General features: G+C 38.4%; 2 pseudogenes; both read right to left on the bottom strand.

The window, feature by feature from the left end:
• Positions 1–1603: 1603 nt before the first annotated feature.
• On the bottom strand, positions 1604–5256 carry LOC112616907 (annotated as a pseudogene).
• A 1417-nt stretch (positions 5257–6673) lies between these two features.
• Positions 6674–7454, bottom strand: LOC112616908 (annotated as a pseudogene).
• Positions 7455–7457: the final 3 nt, after the last annotated feature.

Raw genomic sequence — 7457 nt, 5'->3', positions numbered from 1 at the left:
AATTCACAGATCACAAAGAAGTTTCTCAGAAAGCTTCTTTCTCACTTGCATCGTAGGATTATTCCTTTGGTCCAATATTCTTCAAAGGGATCCGAAAAAACATTTCTCAGATTCCATAGAAATAAGGCTAGCAAACAGCTCTATGAAATACAGCTGTAACTCAGTGAGTGGCAGTCACATAACAAAAAGCAGTTTCTCACAAACCTTCTTTTCAGTTTTAACTGAAGATATATCCTTTTTCACCATAACCCTCTATGGGCTTCCAAATATCACTTTGCAAATTCCAAAAAAACAGTCTTAGTGAACGGCTTCTTGAGGGGAAAGCTGTAACTCTGTGAGATGAATTAACAGAACACAAAACAGTTTCTCAGAAAGCTTCTTTCCAGTTTTTAACTGAAGATATTTCGTTTTTCACCATTGTCCTCTATGGGCCTCCCAATATCACTTTGCAAATTCCACAAGAACAATCTTACTGAAGGGTTTCTTGAGAGGAAAGCTGTAACTCTGTGAGATGAGTTAACAGAACACAAAGCAGTTTCTCAGAAAGTTTCTTTTCAGTTTTTATTCTAGAATATATCCTTTTTCACCATATCCCTCCATGGGCTTCCAAATATCACTTTGCAAATTCCACAAGAACAGTCTTAGCGAAAGGCTTCTTGAGGGGAAAGCTGTACCTCTGTGAGATTAATTAACAGAACACAAAACAGTTTATCAGAAAGCTTCTTTCCAGTTTTTAATCTGAAGATATTTCCTTTACCACCATAGCCCTCTTTGGGCTTGCAAATATCAGTTTGCAAATTTCACAAGAACAGGCTTAGTGAACGGATTCTGAGGGAAAGCTTTAACGCAGTGAGATGAATGAAAAGAACACAAAGCAGTTTCTCAGAAACCTTCTTTCCAGTTTTTATCTGAGGACACTTCCTTTTTCACCATAGCACTATAAGGGCTTCCAAATATCACTTTGCAAATTCCACAACAAGAGTCTTAGTGAACGGCTTCCTGAGGGGAAAGCTGTAACTCTGTGATATGAATTAACAGAAAACAAAGCAGTTTCTCAGAAAGCTTCTTTTCAGTTTTTATCTTACGATATTTCTTTTTTCACCATAGCCCTCTATGGGCTTCCAAATATCACTTTGCAAATTGAACAAGAACAGTTTTAGCTAAGGGCTCCTTGAGAAGAAAGCTGTAACTCTGTGAGATGAATTCACAGATCACAAAGAAGTTTCTCAGAAAGCTTCCTTCTCACTTTTATCTGAGGATATTTCCTTTGGTCCTACAGACTTCAAAGGGATCCGGAAAAACAGTTCTCAGATTCCACAGAAATAAGGCTAGCAAACAGCTCTACGAAATACAGCTGTAACTCAGTGAGTGGAAGTCACATAACACAAAGCAGTTTCTCACAAAGCTTCTTTTCAGTTTTTAACTGAAGATATATCCTTTTTCACCATAGCCCTCTATGGGCTTCCAAATATCACTTTGCAAATTCCACAAGAACAGACATAGTGAACGGCTTCTTCAGGAGAAAGCTGTAACTCTGTGAGATGAATTAACATAACACAACGCAATTTCTCAGAAAGCCTTTTTTCAGTTTTTATCTTAGGATATTTCCTTTTTCCCCAAAGCCCTCTATGGGCTTCCAAATATCACTTTGCAAATTCCACAAGAACAGTCTTAGCGAAAGGTTTCTTGAGGGGAAAGCTGTAACTCTTTGAGATGGATTAACAGAACACAAAGCAGTTTCTCAGAAAGCTTCTTTCCAGTTTTTAATTGAAGATATTTCCCTTTTCACCATAGCCCTCTATGGGCTTCCCAATATCACTTTGCAAATTCCACAAGAACAGTCTTAGTGAACGGCTTCTTGAGGAGGAAACTGTAACTCTGTGAGATGAATTAACAGAACACAAAGCAGTTTCTCAGAAAGCTTCTTTTCAGTTTTTATCTGAGGATATTTCCTTTTTCACCATAGCCCTCTATGGGCTTCCAAATATTACTTTGCAAATTCCACAAGAACAGTCTTATTGAACGGCTTCTTTAGGGGAAAACTGTAAGTCTGTGAAGTGAATTAACAGAACAGAAAGCAGTTTTCAGAAAGGTTCTTTCCAGTTTTTATCTGAGGACATTTCCTTTTTCACCATAGCCCTCTATGGGCTTCCAAATATCACTTTGCAAATTACACAAGAACAGTCTTAGCGAAAGGCTTCTTAAGGGGAAAGCTGTAACTCTGTGAGATTAATTAACAGAACGCACAGCAGTTTCCCAGAAAACTTCTTTCCAGTGTTTAACTGAAGGTATTTCCTTTTTCACCATAGCTCTCTATGGGCTTCCAAATATCACTTTTCAAATTCCACAAGAACAATATTAGTGAACGGCTTCTTGAGGGGAAAGCTGTAACTCTGTGAGATGAATTCACAGATCACAAAGAAGTTTCTCAGAAAGCTTTTTTCTCTCTTTTATCGGAAGATATTTCCTTTGGTCGTATAGTTTTCAAAGGGATTAGAAAAAACAGTTCTCAGATCCCACAGAAATAACGCTAGCAAACAGCTCTACGAAATACAGCTGTAACTCAGTAAGTGGAAGTTACATAACACGAAGCAGTTTCTCACAAAGCTTCTTTTCAGTATTTAACTGAATATATATCCTTTTTCACCGTAGCCCTTTATGGGCTTCCAAATATCACTTTGCAACTTCCACAAGAACAGTCTTAGTGAACGGCTTTTGAGGGGAAAGTTGTAACTCTGTGAAATGAATTAACAGAAAAAAAAGCAGTTTCTCACAAAGCTTCTTTCCAGTTTTTAACTGAAGATATTTCCTCTTTCACCATAGCCCTCTCTAGAATTGCAAATATCACTTTGCACATTCCACAAGAACAGTCTTAGTGAACGACTTCTTGAGGGGAAAACTGTAACTCTGTGAGATGAAGTAACAGAACAGAAAGGAGTTTTTTAGAAACCTTCTTTCCAGTTTTTATCTGAGGACATTTCCTTTTTCATCACAGCCCTGTATAGGCTTCCAAATATCACTTTGCAAATTCCACAAGAACAGTCTTACCGAAAGGATTCTTGAGGGGAAAGCTGTAACTCTGTGAGAGGAATTAACAGAAAACAAAGCAGTCTCTCAGAAAGCTTCTTTCCAGTTTTTAACTGAAGATATTTCCTTTTTCACCACAGCCTTCAATTGGCTTCCAAATATCAGTTTACAAATTCCACAAGAACAGTCTTGGTGAACGGCTTCTTGAGGTGAAAGCTATAACTCTGTGAGATGAGTAAACAGAACGCAAAGCAGTTTCTCACAATGCTTCTTTTCAGTTATTAACTGAAGATATATTCTTTTTCATCGTAGCCCTCTATGGGCTTCCAAATATCACTTTGCAAATTCCACAAGAACAGTCTTAGTGAACGGTTTCCTGAGAAGAAAGCTGTAACTCTGTGAGATGACTTAACAAAAAACAAAGCAGTTTCTCACAAAGCTTCTTTTCAGTTTTTATCTGAGGATATTTCCTTTTTCACCATAGTCCTCTACGGGCTTCCAAATATCACTTTGCAAATTCCACAAGAACAGGCTTTGCGAAAGGCTTCTTGAGGGGAAAGCTGTAACTCTTTGAGATGAATTCACAGATCACAAAGAAGTTTCTCAGAAAGCTTCTTTCTCTCTTTTTTCGGAGGATTCTTCCTTTGGCCCTATAGTCTATAAAGGGATCCGAAATAACAGTTCTCAGATTCCACAGAAAAAAGGCTAGCAAACAGCTCTACGAAATACAGCTGTAACTCAGTGAGGGGAAGTCACATATCACAAAACATTTTCTCAGAAAGCTTGTTTTCAGTTTTTAACTGGAGATATATCCTTTTTCACCATGCCCTCTATGGGCTTCCAAATATCACTTTGCAAATTCCACAAGAACAGTCTTAGCGAAAGACTTCTTGAAGGGAAAGCTGTAACTCTGTGAGATTAATTAACAGAACACAAAACACTTTCTCAGAAAGCTTCTTTCCAGTTTTTAACTGAAGATATTTCCTTTATCACCGAAGACCTCTACGGGCTTCCAAATATCACTTTGCAAATTCCACAAGAACAGTCTTAGTGAACGGCTTCTGAGGGAAAGCTCTAACTCTGTGAGATGAATTAACATAACACAAAGCAGTTTATCAGAAAGCTTCTTTCGAGTTTCTATCTGAGAACATTTCCTTTTTCACCATAGCCCTCGATGGTCTTCCAAATATCGCTTTGTAAGTTCCACAAGAACAATCTTAGCGAAAGGCTCTTTGAGGGGAAAGCTGTAACTCTGTGAGATGAATCAACAGAACACAAAACAGTTTCTCAGAAAGCTTCTTTCCAGTTTTTAACTGAAAATGTTTCCTTTTTCTCCATAGCCCTCTATGAGCTTCCAAATATCACTTTGAAAATTCCACAAGAACACTCTTAGTGAACGGCTTCTTGAGGGGAATACTGTAACTCTGTGAAATGAATTAACAGAACACAAAGCAGTTTCTCAGAAAGCTTCTTTTCAGTTTTTATCTTAGGATAATTCCTTTTTCACCGTAGCCCTCTATGGGCTTCCAAATATCACTTTGCAAATTCCACAACAACAGTCTTTGCGAAAGGCTTATTGAGGGGAAAGCTGTAACGCTGTGAGATTCTTAACAGAACGCAAAACAGTTTCTCAGAAAGCATATTTCCAGTTTTTATCTGAAGATATTTTGTTTTTCACCATAACCCTCCATGGGCTTCCAAATATCACTTTGCAAATTCCACAAGAACTGTCTTAGGGAAAGGCTTCTTGAAGGGAAAGCTGTAACACTGTGAGATGAATTAACAGAACACTAAATAGTTTATCAGAAAGCTTCTTTCCAGTTTTCATCTGAGGATATTTCCCCTTTCACCTTTGCCCTCCTTGGGCTCCCAAATATCACTTTGAAAATTACTCAAGAACAGGCTTAGCGAAAGGCTTCTTGAGGAAAAAGCTGTAACTCTGTGAGATGATTTCACAGAACGCAAAGAAGTTTCTCATCACAGAAATAAGGCTACCAAACAGCTCCACGAAATACAGCTGTAACTCAGTGAGTGGAAGTCACACACCACAGAGCAGTTGCTCAGAAAGCTTCTTTCCAGTTTTCATCTGACGATATTCTCTTTTTCACCTTAGGCCTTTATGTGCTTCCAAATATCCCTTTGTAAATTCCACAAGAACAGTCTTAACGAACGGCTTCTGGAGGGGAAAGCTGTAACTCTGTGAGATGAATTCACAGAACACAGACCAGTTTCTCTTTAAGCTTCTTTCCAGTTTTTATCTGAGGATATTTCCCTTTTCACCATAGCCCTCCATAGGCTTCCAAATATCACTTTACCTGCCGATTCCACAAGAGCAGTCTTAGCGAAAGGCTTCTTGAGGGGAAAGCTGTAACTCTGTGAGATGAATTCACAGATCACAAAGAAGTTTCTCAGAAGGTTCTTTCTCATTTTCATCAGAGGATATTTCTTATGTCCCTATAGTCTTCAACGAGATCCAAAATATCAGTTCTCAGATTCCACAGAAATAAGGCTAGCAAACAGCTCCACGAAATACAGCTGTAACTCAGTGAGTGGAAGTCACATAGCACAAAGCAGTTTCTCACAAAGCTTCTTTTCAGTTTTTAACTGAATATATATCCTTTTTCACCATAGCCCTCTATGGGCCTCCAAATATCACTATGCAAATTCCACAAGAACACTCTTAGTGAACGGCTTCTTGAGGGGAAAGCTGTAACTCTGTGAGATGAATTAACATAACACAACGCAGTTTCTCAGAAAGCTTCTTTTCAGTTTTTTGATCTTAGGATATTTCCTTTTTCCTCAAAGCCCTCTATGGGCTTCCAAATATCACTTTGCAAATTCCACAAGAACAGTCTTATTGAAAGGCTTCTTGAGGGGAAAGCTGTAACTTTGTGAGATGATTTAACAGAACACAAAGCAGTTTCTCAGAAAGCTTCTCTCCAGTTTTTATCTGAAGATATTTCCTTTTTCACCATAGCCCTTTATTAGCTTCCAAATACCACTTTCCAAATTCCACAACAACAGTCTTAGTGAACGGCGTTTTGAGAGGAAAGCTGTAACTCTGTGAGGGGAATTAACAGAACACAAAGCACTTTCTCAGAAAGCTTCTTTTCAGTTTTTAAATTCCGATATTTCCTTTTTCACCATAGCCCTCTGTGGGATTCCAAATATCACTTTGCAAATTCCACAAGAACAATTTTAGCGAAAGGCTTCTTGAGGAGAAAGCTGTAACTCGGTGAGATGAATACACAGATCACCAAGAAATTTCTCAGAAAGCTTCTTTCTCACTTTTATCGGAGGATATTTCCTTTGGTCCTATAGTCTTGAAAGAAATCCGAAATAACAGTTCTCAGACTCCACAGAAATAAGGCTAGCAAACAGCTCTACGAAATACAGCTGTAACTCAGGGAGTGGAAGTCACATAGCCAAAGCAGTTTCTCACAAAGCTTCTTTTCAGTTTTTAACTGAAGATATATCCTTTTTCACCATAGCCCTCTATGGGCCTCCAAATATCACTTTGCAAATTCCACAAGAACACTCTTAGTGAACGGCTTCTTGAGGGGAAAGCTGTAACTCTGTTAGATGAATTAACATAACACAACGCAGTTTCTCAGAAAGCTTCTTTTCAGTATTTTGATCTTACGATATTTCCTTTTTCCTCAAAGCCCTCTATGGGCTTCCAAATATCACTTTGCAAATTCCACAAGAACAGTCTTAACGAAAGGCTTCTGGAGGGGAAAGCTGTAACTCTGTGAGATGAATTAACAGAACACAAAGTAGTTTCTCAAAAGGCTTCTTTCCAGTTTTTATCTGAAGATATTTCCTTTTTCACCATAGCCCTCTGTGGACTTCCAAATATCACTTTGCAAATTCCACAAGAACAGTCTTAGTGAACGGCTTCTTGAGGTGAATGCTGTAACTCTGTGAGATGAATTAACAGAACACAAAGCAGTTTCTCAGAAAGCTTCTTTTCTGTTGTTGTCTTAGGATATTTCCTTTTTCATCATAGCCTTCTATAGGCTTCCAAATTTCTCTTTTCAAATTCCACAAGAACAGTCTTAGGGAAAGGCTTCTTGAGGGGAAAGCTGTAACTCTATGAGATGAATTAACAGAACTCAAAGCACTTTCTCAGAAAGCTTCTTTCCAGTTTCTATCTGAGGATATTTCCTTTTTCACCATAGCCCTCTACGGGCTTCCAAATATCACTTTCCAAATTCCACAAGAACAGTCTTAGCGAAAGGTTTCCTGAGGGGAAAGCTGTAACTCTGAGGGATGAATTAACAGAACACAAAGCAGTTTCTCAGAAAGCTTCTTTCCAGTTTTTAACTGAATATATTTCCTTCTTCACCAGAGCCCTCTATGGGCTTCCAAATATCACTTTGAAAATTCCACAAGAACAGTCTTAGCGAAAGACTTCTTGAGAGGAAAGC

Source organism: Theropithecus gelada, unplaced genomic scaffold, assembly GCF_003255815.1.
Source record: "Theropithecus gelada isolate Dixy unplaced genomic scaffold, Tgel_1.0 HiC_scaffold_1336, whole genome shotgun sequence".
NCBI lineage: Eukaryota > Metazoa > Chordata > Mammalia > Primates > Cercopithecidae > Theropithecus > Theropithecus gelada.
The sequence above is the reverse complement of the archived record's forward strand: the minus strand, read 5'-3'. Positions and strand labels throughout refer to the sequence as shown.